The sequence below is a fragment of the Canis lupus genome, chromosome 14 (genome assembly GCF_048164855.1).
Source record: "Canis lupus baileyi chromosome 14, mCanLup2.hap1, whole genome shotgun sequence".
In the NCBI taxonomy this organism is placed as follows: domain Eukaryota; kingdom Metazoa; phylum Chordata; class Mammalia; order Carnivora; family Canidae; genus Canis; species Canis lupus.
Window position 1 is genome coordinate 35059568 of NC_132851.1, and position 15811 is coordinate 35075378.

The window sequence follows — 15811 nt, forward strand, 5'->3', positions numbered from 1 at the left end:
ATTGGCTTGAATATTCTCTCCCTCTCTCCCTTCCCCTGCTTGTGTGAGCACCTCTCTCTCTCTCTCTCAAATAAATACAATCTTAAAAAAAAAAAAAAAAGAAAGAAAGAAAAGAAGCTTCATTTCTTTCTTTCTAGCTATAAACCTTAAAGACCTGAGCCTGGAAGATAGAAGTGGCCAAGTCCCTACCAAGTATCAAAAGCAGTAGAAGAAGACAAAGCCAATGGAAGGAATGATACAAAGATGAGACATGGATTAATTATTGCAAGTGGCAATGAACTTCTTGATCAAATCGTCTCTTGCTGTGTTCTTGCCCTTCACCATTACAAGAGCTAACAAATTTTTTATTGTATCTAAGACATTTGAGTTTTGTTTTTTTTAATTGACTTCAGACAACGTGCCTTGTTAAATAATATTTCTAAACCATTAAATAACTTCAATGATAATAATTATTATACATGAAATTTCTATACTGTTTTTATATTATGAAATAAATTTTCTAATACTATTAACCTTGTAATTATACAATAAACAGCTGCTATTTATTGAGCACCTATACCATGAAAGTTATGCTGTATTATCTATTTTATTCCTCACAAAAAGTCTTCAAACAGGGCATGGTTTTTACCTCTTCAGATGATAGAAATGAAGATTACAGAATATAAGGGACCTGTTTATTGGACTTGTGGCTCTTAAAAAGATCTGTATCCAAACCCAAAGATCCCTTTTCCTAAGTCCCCTGAGCTGTAAGGGAAGTTACACATATCAAGTAAGAAGTTCAATATTTATGCAGAGAGTTAAGGAGACATCTTAGGAATTTTTGATACAATACAGACACAATAAGATTTGATTCAGTGTTGAGGCTGAAGTAAATACCATTTTTTAATAAGTATCATGGCTATCTCATCACATTCCTATGCCTTTAGATATAGAAACATCTCATAGAACACGTATCTAACCAAGTAAGAGACCTGGGACCCAGAAACATTAAGATCTCCTCCAAGGTTAAACAAAAAATCATTAATGTAGAGGAGACCAATCTGGTCTACTGGTTGAGTCTTGCATCTGCTCCAGGCACATGTAATTTCTATTTCTATTGGAAAGTCTGGACTCTTCCTCACATTAGTTGATTAAACTTCTTGTCCTAATCATCTTTTTTCAATTTATTTTAAATAATAGTATTTATTTTTGCACATCTTGTGTGTCTTCAAAAAGAATTTTAGAATTAAGAAAGTTGTACCCCTGTCATTAATTTTCATTAACAAATGTTTGATTAAGCTACAACCTTAGAGAAACTGGTCTCTGTTGGAGCCTGTCATCAAGAGGCCTAATGTTCTTTCAACAAAGCCAAGAGCTAACAGAACTATTCTCATTATTAAAAAAAAAAAAAAAAAAAAAACTTCAAAACATGTACTGTTTCAGTTTAATGGTTGTGAATAGTAGTTTGTTATGGAATTTTAATGGTTCGATTATAACAGCCATTTCTAAAATGAATCACAGTTACTACCATTTAAGGTATGGCATAAATTGTAGACTGTAATTGCCTACAGACTTTTCTAAAACAATTATCCATCTACATCATATCCGTTGACATATTAAACTGGAGGAAGATTTTTTAGAAACTTAAAACAAAAGACGGAATGAAAGAGAAAGGCTGCTGTAAGGATGAAGATCCCCCATTTACTCAAAATGAAATTTAAACTGAAATTAAAATGAAGGAGGAAACAAGTAATTTTTACCTTCAAACTCATCATCTTTCCCATATCTCCTTTTGGGTTTGTGAATATATTAGTGTAGGAAGGGTGTTTAAAGTTGTTTAGACTAATGGATTTTGGATATGTTTTTGGCTATGGAGCGCCATCAACAAATCACCTATAGTCTCAACAGAAAAAAGTATATTAGGAATGGATTTTGAGGGGATCCCTGGGTGGCTCAGCAGTCTGGCACTTGTCTTCGGCCCAGGGCATTGAGCCTGCTTCTCCCTCTGCCTGTGTCTGCCTCTGTGTGTGTGTGTGTGTGTGTGTGATGAAAAAATAAATAAAAAAATAAAATAAAATAAAATAAAATAATATAAAATAAAATAAAATAAAATAAAATAAAATAATAAAATAAATGGATTTTGATCTGGTCGAATCAAGAGTGAGGGTTTCAGAGCTTTTATCCATCCATCTTCTTCCCTAATCTCTTGGGTTGGCTCTGCCCAAGTCACCAACGAACCACAGAGGTGAATCTAACATTCGATTCCACTCACTCAATGACACAATTAGAAAATAATAAAACCAGGAAATTAATAGGAATTCCCCAATATCTCAAACCTAATTGGTGGGGAATCCAGGACAGGAAGAGAGGTTTCCTGGATTGTTGTACAGAGAATATCGCATTGTGCTGCCTATCGTTCAAGGCTCTCGGGATTTCCCCTGAGAAAATATTTCTCAATGTCCTCCTTAAACTGGCAGTTTCCTGCCTTTTAAGGGAATGGTTGGTGGCTCAATCAAGCTTTTGCCAAAGAAATGGATTGTAGATACACTTAAAGTCTACCAACAAGCACAGTTCTAACTGGAAAATAATTTGAAAAAAAAATGATAAACACCTATTTTTTTTTTACTAAAAAGATACAAAAGTCAAGGGAAATTAACATCTAAATTAGAAATGGCAAAATTCTTGGAAGAGCTATCACATGACTTTGTAAGCCAATACTTTATCAAGCTAATAATCTTCACTTAAGTAGCTCAAATTCTGATGTGGTCTGTGCCAAAGAAAGAGCCCTGTTTTTTTTTTTTTTTTTTTTTTTTTGAAGTCTGATGTATCAAATGAATCCACCACCTGCTGTATGAGTCAGGGTTCTGCTGTGACATTGCTTTTACACACATCTTAGTTACCTCAAACAACAAATATTTACTGAGCAACCACAGGTTTGCAGCCCACCTATGTGGGGTGGAGCAGGGTGTTGGGGCTTGACCCTGCCGCCTGAGTAGCCCACAGCTGGTGGTGAATAAAGGTGTCCTTAAGTAGCATGGATCCAGTGTCCATCTGTCTTTCTGATATTCTGGAGCTTTGAGAGGAGTAGTAACCTGCTCTTTTAGCACATTTTTAATTACCTTCGTTCCCTTCTTTGTCTCATTTCTCAGCTCCCCTATTGAAGTTCTTTACAAATCACCCCCTTGCACCCAAATCCTTGTCAAAGGCTCTGCTTTTAGGTAGGATGACAATATACCTCGGGCACTGCACACACACACACACCCTACACCTCTGTTATCATTTTAAGGACTATATGTTATACACTAAAAGTTTCTTTTTTTAATCATCTGTGAAAACTTGAGACGGTTTTCAGTCTTCCATCTTGCAGAATGTCTGTGATAAACACCGTGATCGTTTCTGTGAGCTCAGCATCACCACAGCTCTCTGCAAAGTCTGTCTACACCACATGTGTTTTTCCAGAAACCTCTGTCCACCCTGGTACCCCTCATAGGGATCTGCGCATGAGAGGCCCGTGCTGTCTGGAAGGTTGAAGGGAGGGAAGTGGCTGTTCTCTGAATTTAGTTGTTCAGGCAGAGATGTAGGCAGTTAGGAACTTGTTTTTTTAAATAATAAATTTATTTTTTATTGGTGTTCAATTTGCCAACATACAGAATAACACCCAGTGCTCATCCTATCAAGTGCCCCCCTCAGTGCCCGTCACCCATTCACCCCCACCCCCCGCCCTCCTCCCCTTCCACCACCCCTAGTTCGTTTCCCAGAGTTAGGAGTCTTCATGTTCTGTCACCCTTTCTGATATTTCCTACCCATTTCTTCTCCCTTCCCTTCTATTCCCTTTCACTATTATTTATATTCCCCAAATGAATGAATCAGTTTCCATGCAAATCCTGGAGAACCACCCACTTCCCTCTAGTGTACTCATGGAATCTTCCAAGAGGATGAACAATGCAGGGGGTTTCTTAAAGCTCTCAAGAACTAGCTATTTAAAAAAAAAAATAAAAAAAATAATAAAAAAAAAAGAACTAGCTATTTTGATGCTGTCAGCTGAATGGCCCGGTATCAGCTTCCCTGACCTCTGTCCCCACCTTGCATCAAGGAGGGCTTTAAATCCACTCCTCATGCTGCACATTATATCCTACCCTGGTTGGGATAAATAACACAGCTTCTGCTTTCTTAAATCATTCATTGAATAGCATTTTGAGATCTATGTCTTTTTTCTTGTCTTTCTATCTATCCCTATCACAACTTTCTTTTTTTAAGAAAATATTTTTATTTATTTATTCTTAAGAGACACAGAGAGAGAGAGGCAGAGACATAGGCAGGGAGCCTGATGCAGGACTTGATCTCAGGATTCCGGGATCAGGACCTGAGCCAAAGGCAGATGCTCAACCATGGAGCCACCCAGGTGCCTCATCCTCCCAACCACAACTTTCTTATAGGAGAAAGCAATGAGTTAAATATGATGTGCTCTAAAATAATGTCAATAGATTTTCCTGATTTCTTTCACTGATCTTCTGGGCTTCCCTTAATATTTTCCATTTATTCCTAATCTTTCTGACTGAGTGACAAATTTGTATTAGCAGTCCGATTATTCAATGGTCTCTGGTAGATGAAAAACAAGTTAGGGTCATAGCATATTCAAGGAAATTTTTCCCTATAATTATTAAACAATTTCCACTAAGAAACCAGCTCTTCTCCTGTTCTCTATTTCTCATAGGTAGCATTCCTAAGTCTCATGCCATTCAGATGTGCCTATCTACAATGCCCACCTTATTATATTGTCCTTGACATCAAGAATCAATCTCTCTCTCTCTGTCTTTGTCTCTCTCTCTCCTTCCCTCCCTTCTTCTCCTTCTCTTTTTCTCCCTCTCTCTCCTTTTTCTCCCTCTATTACATAAAAAAAAATCATCAACTAGTGAAAGAGAAATTGAAAACAAATTTGAAGGGGTGCCTGGATGGCTCAGTCAGTTAAGTGTCTGCCTTCAGCTCAGGTCATGATCCTGAGGTCCTGAAATCAAGCCCCACATCCATATAGAGCCTGGGTCTTCCTCTGCTGCTCCCCCTGCTTGTGCACTCTCTTTCTCTCCCTCTTTCAAATAAATAAAATCTTTAAAAAACAAAATACAAAGCAAATTTGAAAAAGAACTCCTACTCATATGCCTTTTGTTTCTTTGCCTATTTGTTGGATTTGTTTTTGTTTTTTTGTTTTAGAAAGGAGGAGGAAGAGAAAGAGGATGAGGATTATCCAAAACTTTCCCAGCCAGAGGCCTTTTCAAATGCTGGAATGTTTTTTTGTTTTGTTTTGTTCTTTTTTTTTTTTTTTTTTAAGGTAGTGAAACTAATTGCAGCTGGAGTGAAGACTGATGCCTCCACAGCATGTCCTGACTGCTGACCATTAGTTCCCTAGATAAAGAGGTTATTTTTGGGACTGGCACTCTGTAGCTGGCAGGGTCTCTGTCTGCTGCTCCATGAGGCTCCCCACATGACACTCCCTAAGATACAGTCATTCTTTCCTGACCAGAGAATTTACAATTCCAGGGTGACAGCTTCCCAAGTGGAAGGCTTTCTCTCTTTTAGTACCTGCTTCTACTTTTAGCCTCAACCCTAAGATTAGGAAATGTTTCTAGAATTTTTCATCGTTTCCACTTGCTTTCTATCAATTTTAGTATATTCCTCATAAGGAAAATTACAATTCAAGCTTTGTATCCTGTTCCCTCCTTTTTTTCCTTCCTGGATAGATCTACACTATTTCTGGATGCTTTGTTTTATGTGATGGTCATTTCCTGGGTCTCCCAAGTGATGAAAGTTTGCTTATTTTTTAAGATTTTTATTTGCTTGTGGGGCACCTGGGTGGCTCAGTGGTTGAGCATCTGCCTTTGGCTCAGGTGGTGATCCTGAGGTTCAGGGATCGAGTCCTGCATCAGACTCCTTGCAAGGAGCCTGCTTCTTTCTCTGCCTATGTCTCTGCCTCTCTCTGTGTTTCTCATGGATAAATAAATAAAATCTTTAAAAAAAAGATTTTTATTTGCTTGCCAGGCAGAGGAAACCAAAGACATTTTTTGCTTTTTTTTTTTTTTTTCCCTAAAACTACTCTTATGTCTTATTTGCCTAATTAGTTTTTCAGTACACTACAGCAAAGTGAGGGCTGGATAGAAATGAGGAGGCAGGAAGAAAGAAATGGGATGTCAGGATTTCTAGCAGCCACCATCAGGAATTTGATGGTCCTTAAAACAGATCTGGCCTTCACATACAACATTTTCCAGAAAGTCCACGGAGACCAACAAAGGTACCAGCCTACACCTCAGGAATGTTCCAGAGTTTCTCTTCCACTAGCCTGTTCAACCTACTGTTCCAAGCTATCACCTTCCTAGCTCATCAGTCAGCTTTCTGTGACTTCTCCTGATATTTTTATGAATTCTCCTGATCTTCTTCCCTTCTGCTCTTCCTGTCAACTGCTGCCAGCTACAAGGAGGGAAGCTAAGCTGATCAGTGCATTCCAATCTGAAATGTCAGGTCAGCTCTCCCTGGAAGCAATGGTGATAGAAGAGTTAAGCCTCTCACCGCGGGACAAGCCAGGGTTCCACCTTCAGTGCACAGCCCTGGCATCTCAGCTGGCAGAGGCAAGGACAGCAGTGGCCTGTACCAGGCACCACCAACCCCGGGATGCCTGCAGCAGGTGTTACTTTCCAAAGAGATTCCCCGGGGACTCTGCTCCCTTCCCGCTGCATGCTGTAGGCTGGGAAATCTGAGTGAACAGAAAGTTCTCATGACTGATCACGAGGAGATTGTGTGATGGGATATCACCCTCTTTTTCCACTAAGGAAATAAATTTCCTGACCTCCCGTAGCAAGATGCAGTGAACAAAAATAATTTCCAATTTGGAGATGATTTAATTTGCCCTCAAGCTTGGTTACATGCATCATCTTATGGAGGAAAACAGGGCAGAGGTGGACGTAAATCCAGGAGATGCGGAGAACAATGCTTCCTAAACCATCACCGGTGCTCTTGCCTCTGATGAACAAGTTCTCCAACCATTGGTTGCATCCTTGTCAGTTCTCCCTCAGAGGAGGATTCTCTGACTGTTCAAATCCAGAAGCCTTCCTCCCCTCTTTTCTTTTCCTATGCTTCTCAACACTTCCTGAGGCTTATAATCATTTTGTGTATTTTCTTGACAGTTTGGCCATGGCCTTTATGCTCTGAAAAGATTCATGCTTCCTGAGAACTGGGGCCATGTGAATGTCTCATACTTGTGACTTCATCCCTAGGCTGTATAGACTGTTATACTTCATAAGCAACAGGTGATACTTAGGACTTCCTGATTGAATGAGGGTATGTGTCCCCAACCATTTCTTATTCCCTTTTCTCAAATCCCCTGCATTTCAGCAACTGTTTCTGATGTAAATTGCTACCCTACCCCTTGCTTCCCCCGCCTGGCCTATTCTCTGCCAAACCCTCTACCTAAGGCTCCTTTAAGAAGCAACCAAATCCTGGGCTGAATGTTGTTGTCCTTGAAGATCTTCTCCATGTCTGAGCATGACACCCTCTCCTGAAAGCTGGCACTCACCCTGTTTAAAATGCAGTTACTTCCTACCTACGGATCCTCTCCCCCTAGCATGGTCAAGCTCTATTGGTTCTTTATGGCTTCCTCTGTCACCATGGAGATAGATGGGTTTAGCTATTACTGTCTAGGGTCCAGGAATATACAAATGGAAGAGGTGGGAATTAACTTAGACATCTTTGTGCAATTAGCATCTAATGAATCCATCCTCAGAATAGATTGGCTACAACCCCATTAGTCCAAAGTCATGGCTGTGCATACTTTGTATAATAAGATGTTGAATGACAACGCACAGCAGGGGATCCAAAAAGGGCTTCTAGGGAGAAAATGTTTACTGAATAAACAGTCTGGTCACCAGGGAGAGAATGACTCATTTGTGCTTCCTGTTTTAATGTATGAAAATGTTTTTCCTCTTGAAAGGGGCTGCATTAAGGAGTTAGGAGGCATATTGCCAGACTCATTTGTGCGGCGGATTAGGATCTGGATAAAATGATAGAATTTCACGTCAAGCATAAAGGGGGGCATTGGATGATACAGACAGCTTCTCTGCACTTCCGTGATCATGTTACAAGACTTAGTTTTTACTCCAGTAGGACAGAGTCCATAAAAGTCTTCCCTTTTACAAAAGAGGCTCAGAGAGGACAAGGGTAGACCAAGATCACAGAGCTAGCAAGTGGTGGAGCAAACCTAACTCTTGGGTGTCCTGACTCCTGATGCTTCTCACTGGTGCAGGGAGAGGATAGTTCTCTCCATTTCATATACCCACACAGCCTCTCGCACACCGACAACTAACTACACATCATGACAGGAGAGCCACCCTCTTGAATGAAGATGAAAGAAAAAGCACAGGACCCTCCAACACAAAAGGGGAATTATAACAAAGCCTATGGCCAGAAAACAATATCAGATCAGGTCACTCTGTGTCCTCATTAATTAGAAAAAATTAAAAATACTGTTTTTCATGCTTTCTCTGTTATTTCCCCAAATTGTCATCCATTTGCGAGCCTTTTAATTCAAAAGGTGGTGCTTATTCAATTAAATCATATTGCTTTGGACAGAACTTGTGTCACCCTAATGGGGCATGATGGGAACCTTTTTTTTTTTGAGATTTTAATTATTTATTCATGAAAGACGCAGAGAGAGAGAGAGGCAGAAACATAGGCAGAGGGAGAAGCAGGCTCCACGCCAGAAGCCCAATGTGGGACTTGATCCCAGCACTTGGGGATCATGCCCTGAGCCAAAGGCAGACGCTCAACCACTGAGCTACCCAGGCATCCCAGAGTGGTAGGAACCTTTTATATCCTATGTCTCCATGTCATGGCCCTCCTTCTGACCCATTCAGCGTGGCATTAACCAGCATGTCAGGTACACCATTGCCAATTTTGCTCTGACTACTTAACAGTGTGCAGCACGAGGAAATAGGAAGGGCTGTCAGCCCTGGAGGGTCACTCACCAGTTGAGCATGGGATCCAATCGTGTCTTCCACCACACCTCATATAGGTCCTTTGGAGGCATATTCTAAGCAATTTCTTACAGAGACCAAGCAAAATTTAGTATGAGTAGCCTTCACTGGTAATCAGCTCAATTCTTCACCCTTGGCTTGACTTTTCTTGCAATTGTTTCATTATTTTCAGATCACCCACTTTTATTCCATGAAATTACTTTCTAAAATAAACTAGCTGTATGCATGTGTTTGCATACACTCTGTATCTGAGAAGCTAAGACACAGGCTATTTCTTGTGTAATTAGTGGATGTATTAGTCAGGGTTCTCCAGAAAAACAGAATCAATACAAGATAGATAGATGATAGATAGATAGATAGATAGATAGATAGATAGATAGATAGATAAGATAGATAGAAAGAATAGAGATTGATAGAGTGATAGATACATACAGAGATGTAGATTATCTGTAGGTAGATTCAGAGATACAGAGATAAATATAGAGATAGATAAACACAGATTAGATAGATAAAGATAAATATGTATATATATATGAGTATTCATCTATATCTCTATGTCTATAGATATTTTACTATTCTAGATTTAATTTCTAATTTACATGCAGGACTACCCATCCACTGCTGGAATTTAGAGCTCTGGCTCAAGCAACAGCCAGATCTCTGGGATTTGCTGTACCTGCTCTATTTTCTAGGAGTGCCAGAGAAATTCCATAGCCATGAAAGGCTCCTCGCTATTTTGTTTCATGACATATTTAAATAAGAAAATCCTTCTCAAAGTGTTACCTCTCTCCTTCTCTCTCTCTCTCTCTCTCTCTTTCTCTCTCTCTCTCTTTATCGATCTATCAAGAGACACATAAGAAGGCTCATGTGTTTATGGAAGCTGAGAAGTCCCAATATCTGCAGTCCACAAGTAGAGACCCAAGAGAGCCCAATGGGCAAGAGAGCCCGTTCATGCTATAGTTCCAGCATGAATCTAAAGGCCTAAGAAGGAAGAAAGCCGGTGGTGTAACCTCAAGTCTGAATCTGAGTCCAAAGGAGGAGAAGATTGATGCCCCTCACTCAAAGAAGGAGTTCCCTCAGCCTTCTTATTCAGCCTTTTTGTCTCCAACTGATTGGGTGATGCCCACCACAGTAGATAGGACCTCCTGCTTTACTCACTCTCTTGATTCAAATGTTAATCTCATGTCAAAACATCATCATAGACACTCTCATAATAAAGTCTGAACAAAGTCTGATCAAAGTCTGGAGACTTTGTGCCCTAGTCAAGTTGACACCTAAAATCAGCCATCACAGTGGCTAAAATACTGTGCTAAATGTAAAATCAAAATGAATCAAGAACATACTATGTTCCAGAAAGTTTATGTACATTATATTATGAATCTTCCAAGCAATACCAGTAGACAGTTGTTTTTATTTTATTTTATAAAGACTGATAGATTAAATAAAATATACAAAGTCACACGGCTAGTAAATGAGAATGATGGACTCAAACCTAGATCAATATAACCCACATAAAACACTGCCTTTCCAACGAGATCACAAGATATGCCCCAGGCATTAAAATTCTTTGATTTATCTGTTCCTTCAGAACCTAATCATCTTAGGATGTTACCCAAATCCATTAGGATTCAGACACTAATAATTCATCCTTATTTCTTTCCATTGTTCCTCACAGATTCAGGTGCCACAGAATACTCAAGTACACGTTAACACACACACACGTTTGAAGACACTTTACGCTAGGGAAAATCCTTGAAGTTCCCCTAAGTATGCTGTTTTTGGGGTCACATTCAAAAGCACTTTATAAATGCTTCCCCAGTGAGAAAGCTGCTGCTAAGTCCCTCCTCCTTCACGTGCTGTTTTCCCACCACTACCTGACAAAAACTATGGATATTTAATGTGTAATGTGTATGCATAAATTTATGTCCCCCTCTCTTTCTATTTCTTAACCTCCATCTATATCCTCACCCATACCCATACCCATACCAACAATCTAGTTAACCTGAATATAGGAAAAACGACTTGTACTTTCAGGTGCTTCTGTATGAAGTGACATGGGATTTTGTTTTGTTTTGTATTGTTAGAAGATTCCTTCAGTTTGGGAAGCCTTGAGGGCTGAGAAGTCATATACTGGGTATAGAAAGGGGAACAGGAGTTAGATCTTAAATGATTAGAGAAGAATGTTCCAGGGAAAATGATTAACAAATTTCACTCTATAAGGGCCATAGTGGTAGTACAGAACAGCTGAATCTTAGTGAATAAACAGGAACTGTGGGAAGAAAATATGGAAAGACACATTGGTCCAGACTGAGAAGAAGGCCACTTCAATTATTTATGCCCTATTCTTGATATGGGTCTGCAGGTGACTTTCGATTGGAGTGAGAGCATAAAAAACTCAAATCCATACTTTATAAGTCTCTGTAACCAGACAGGGTGATTTTACATCAAACAATCTTTTTTTACTACTAATTTCTCATTCATCTGTCCATTTGGCAAGTCTTGGGCCCTCTTTTATATGTAAAGCAAAGTCAAACACCTCTCAGATATTTGCCACACAATGGAAGACGGAAGTGTGACCAGAGCATCAGGCCCCACCCATCACTGGAAAGACACCATGGTCTCTGCTGAGTGCAGTTGAAAAATTGCACTTTGGAGTCCACCAGACTGAAGGGTGAATCCTGGCAGGACTTCATTTCCTGAAGTTGTTTCCTTCTGTTGAATAAAGGTCATAGCAGGTATGTCATAAGCTCTGGGAAGGTTACCACAAGATAGGTACAAATTAGATGCTCAGAACCATTAGATACTCTTTGCCCCCTCCTTCTCTTCTAGGTCTGAGTAATAGAGAACAAAACGATGTCACCTCCAGGATATACACAGTGAAAGACTGTATCTCCATCTGACTCCAGACCCAAGAACACAACTGCCTAGCAGACACATTCATCTTGGTGCTTCTCAGCATACTCAGATTCAATATGCCCCAAACTGCCAAAGTGTACTCTGTCCTCATGTTTCCTGCTCTGTCCACAACAGCAGTATTTACTCAGACACTCCAGCAAAATGTCTGAGCTCCACTGAGATCCTTCCTCAACACCCTCCATCCTTTTTTAAAAAAATATTTTATTTATTCATGATAGACACGGAGAGGGGGGCGGTGGGCAGAGACACAGGCAGAGGAAGAAGCAGGCTCCATGCAGGGAGCTGGATGCAGGACTTGATCCTGGGTCTCCAGGATCACGCCCCAGGCCAAAGGCATGAGCTAAACCACTGAGCCACCCAGGGATCCCAACACCCTCCATCCTAAAGTGGCATTCTCACTCACACCCCTGCTGTGATGTGTGTTCTTTCCCTTGATGACCAGACCCTGGTTTCCAGGTGCCTCCCACTTCAAACACATAGAGAAAAAAAAAAAAAACATATATAGAGTAGGGTAACACAGGGTATGTGCATCAGATGTGTGTTAAATAAACAAACCTATGGTTTCATGGCTTGGTATGGAGAGTACTGGTAGGTTAACCACAAAGGAAATAAATTATAGTTTGTTGCTAGCCTCTGAAGAGGGAGAGACAGATAAATAGAGATACATTCAGGAAGAAAAGGAGGGGGCAGGGGAAGCTAAAGAAACCATTTATTTCACTCAAGGGTGATGTTTACAACAGGAATCATAAAATAGGTAATGCTCCTCTACCTCTCCAGTGAATGATTTGAACAGAACTAACTGCAAAGAGAGTGTTTCTTCTCCCAGTTGGGCTTGTGCAGAGATTTTAATGAATTCTTTAATTTCAATAATTCAACCTTAAAGCAGATCTATTCACTTTTCCCTTAACAGCGCAATTAGTGCCCAGGAAGTGTATTCCCATGGATGTTACTAACATTTTTAATGTACTAAAACTGGAGAACAGAAGTGAGCAATTTGGAATGCACCACTATGCCACAGAACTTCTTGGGTGCATTTGTTTTTCAGGATGGATAAAGACAAAATTTTTTAATTTACAAAATGAGGGCAGCCCAGGTGGCTCAGTGGTTTAGCACTACCTTTGGCCCGGGGCCTGATCCTGGAGACCTGGGATCAAGTCCCATGTCGGGCTCCCTGCATGGAGCCTGCTTCTCCCTCTGCCTGTGTCTCTGCCTCTCTTTCTCTCTGTGTCTCTCATGAATAAATAAATAAAATCTTTAAAAAAATAAAAAAAATTACAAAATGATTTTATAGAGGTGTGATTGACACACAAGAAACTGTATGTATTTAATATATATGACTTGATGGCTTTGGAGATAACTATACATCCACCAAACCATCACCACAATAAACCTATCTGTCCCCTCTAGAAGAGTTCTTCCACTTTTTTTTTATTGATTATTATTATTTAATGTGAGAAAGTCACTTAACATGAGATCTACCCTCTTAGTACATTTTTAAGTATACAATAGGATGTCATTAATTATAGGCAGTGTGTTGTATGATAGATCTCAAGCACTTATTCATTTGTTTGACTGCAACTTTGTACCCTTTGACCAATATCTCCCTGTTTCTCCTTCCAGCTCCCACAGCTCCTGGCAACTATCATTCTATTCTCTACTTCTATGAATTTGGCTATGTTAAATTCCTCATATAAATGATATCATGTAGTATTTGCCTTTCTGTTTGGCTAATTTGGCTTAGCGTAATGTCTCCCGGGTTCATCCATGTTGTCACAAATGGCTGGATTTCTTTCTCTGTAAGGTTGACTAATATTCCACTGTGTGTATATACCATATTTTTTAATCGATTTGTTCTTTGATGGACATTTGTTTTTTCCATATATCTCTCCTCTTATACTTAACAAGTCCAAGACTGATGTCTTAAGACGATTCTATCTTCAAACCTGGTCTTCACTTGATCTCTTATCTTCTATCTGTGTTGGCCCATATGATCAAACTATTAAACTTGAGAGCATTTTTGACACTCCTGTTTTATACCCCATGTACAATCTTTACTTTAGTGTGCTGATTCTACCTCCCAAACACGTCTTGGATTTGCCCACTTACTTCCATCTTTCCTTCCACCTCACTCGGTCTAAGTCACGATCATGTCTTACCATTGGTACTGAAATACTCTACTCTTTTTCCTCTACCCCCCTGCTTTCACTCCGTTGCGTCAATTCTAGGCACAGCAGCCTAAATATTCTTTTGAAATATCACTCCTTTTAGATCCTCTGCCTCAATTCCTTTGAGTATACACAAACCTGTTTGCACTTGAATTCCAAATCCTTATGTCACTCATATGGCCCACATACCCCGTGCATTGCCAACTTTTCCAATCCCCTATTCTCTAGCTTTCTCACTGTGAGTCAGGAATAGGAGGTTCTTTCCCCACTGATGTCTTTACCAATTCAATGCATGCTGGTCTTCCTGATACCTGATAACTTCCTCGCTGACTCTCTGTATGGCTAGCCTTTCTTCTCTATCCTGTCTCAGCTTACATATCGTTTCCTCCAAGAATTCAGCCACAACCACCATATACAGGCAGGTATTTAGCAAGAGCAACAATCTCCCCCACTTGTTTCCTTCATACTTAATTTTCCCTTGCTGTCCCTTGTCCTCAGTACATTGCAGGCTCCATTGTAGCAGTAAGTATGTGTGTTTCGTGTACTAATATGTATGACTTACAGAGTCTCTACCATGTGGTGGGCACTCAGCATATATCTCAGGAACTGCTCACTGAATGAATGAATAAGTATCTTCCATTAGTTTTGAAAGCTGCCTGCTCTTAAAAAATTAAAGCCTTTATTCAATAAAAGTTTATTTCATGCTTATGATGTAGTTCAATGTAAGTATTCCAGGTCAAGAGATTGTCCTGGGAGACTCCTTTAGCAGAGACTCAGTATTCTTTATCTTGTGGGTCCTACAACCTCCACATTCCTAGAGTCCTATCCATGCAGCTACGTATGGGGAAAGACAGCAGAAGTCAATGCAGGAGGGCTTTATGGGGCAGACCTGGAAATGTGTCTCTACTGCCCACATTCCTCTGAACACTCTTATCACATGACCTTATCACGTGTCCTTGCCTAACTGCAAGGGATGTTGGGAAATATAGTTGGGTTCTCTGCCTCTGATATAGGGAAACGACTTGGTGACCATCTGTCCATCTTTGACAAAGAGTCTTAATCTCAGGGATATGAAGCCCTGTATTGCACTTCGAATTTTGCTACAACTGCTGAGCTACATTTAATCAATACTATGTGAATTCATGGTATAAAGTGAAATAGTATTTGATATTTCCAATAATGTATTTGAAAAAGGGGCTGTGGTACCTGGGTGGCTAATTCAGTTAAATGTCTGACTTGATATCAGCTCAGGTCTTAATCTCAAGGTGGTGAGTTCAAGTCTTGCATTGGGGTGCATACTGAGCATGGAACCTACTTAAAGAAAGGATCAAGGGAACCATGACAAATGAATAAATAGCAATTTTAAAAATTAAAAAATTAAAAAAGGAAATGAATGCTTGCTTTGGCAGCACAGATACTAAAACTGGAAAGATACACAGAATATTAACATGGTTCCTGTGTTAGGATAACACATAAATTTGTGAAGTGTTCCATATTTTTAAAAATAATAAATAATAATACAAATCAATAAATTTAGAAAGGGGGTGAAGGGTGAGTCATTCATGTGTCTAATCACCTGGATAACAGAAAAAAAAGAAGTTTCTGTTTACACTTTCCATTTCGTTCTACAAAACACACAGTAAATGAGCAGAATCCCACCATTCTTATGTTCCCAACTTTGATCTGGGTAATTTACTGACTGTCAATTATGTAAGTCTGCAAATGCAAAGTCTC

General features: G+C 39.7%; 1 non-coding gene across 1 annotated transcript; it reads left to right on the forward strand.

Moving 5' to 3' along the window:
- Positions 1 to 15474: 15474 nt before the first annotated feature.
- LOC140604402 (U6 spliceosomal RNA) lies at positions 15475 to 15577 on the forward strand. The gene has a single exon (XR_012007305.1). It is a non-coding gene; the product is annotated as a U6 spliceosomal RNA (small nuclear RNA).
- The last annotated feature ends 234 nt before the right edge of the window (positions 15578 to 15811 follow it).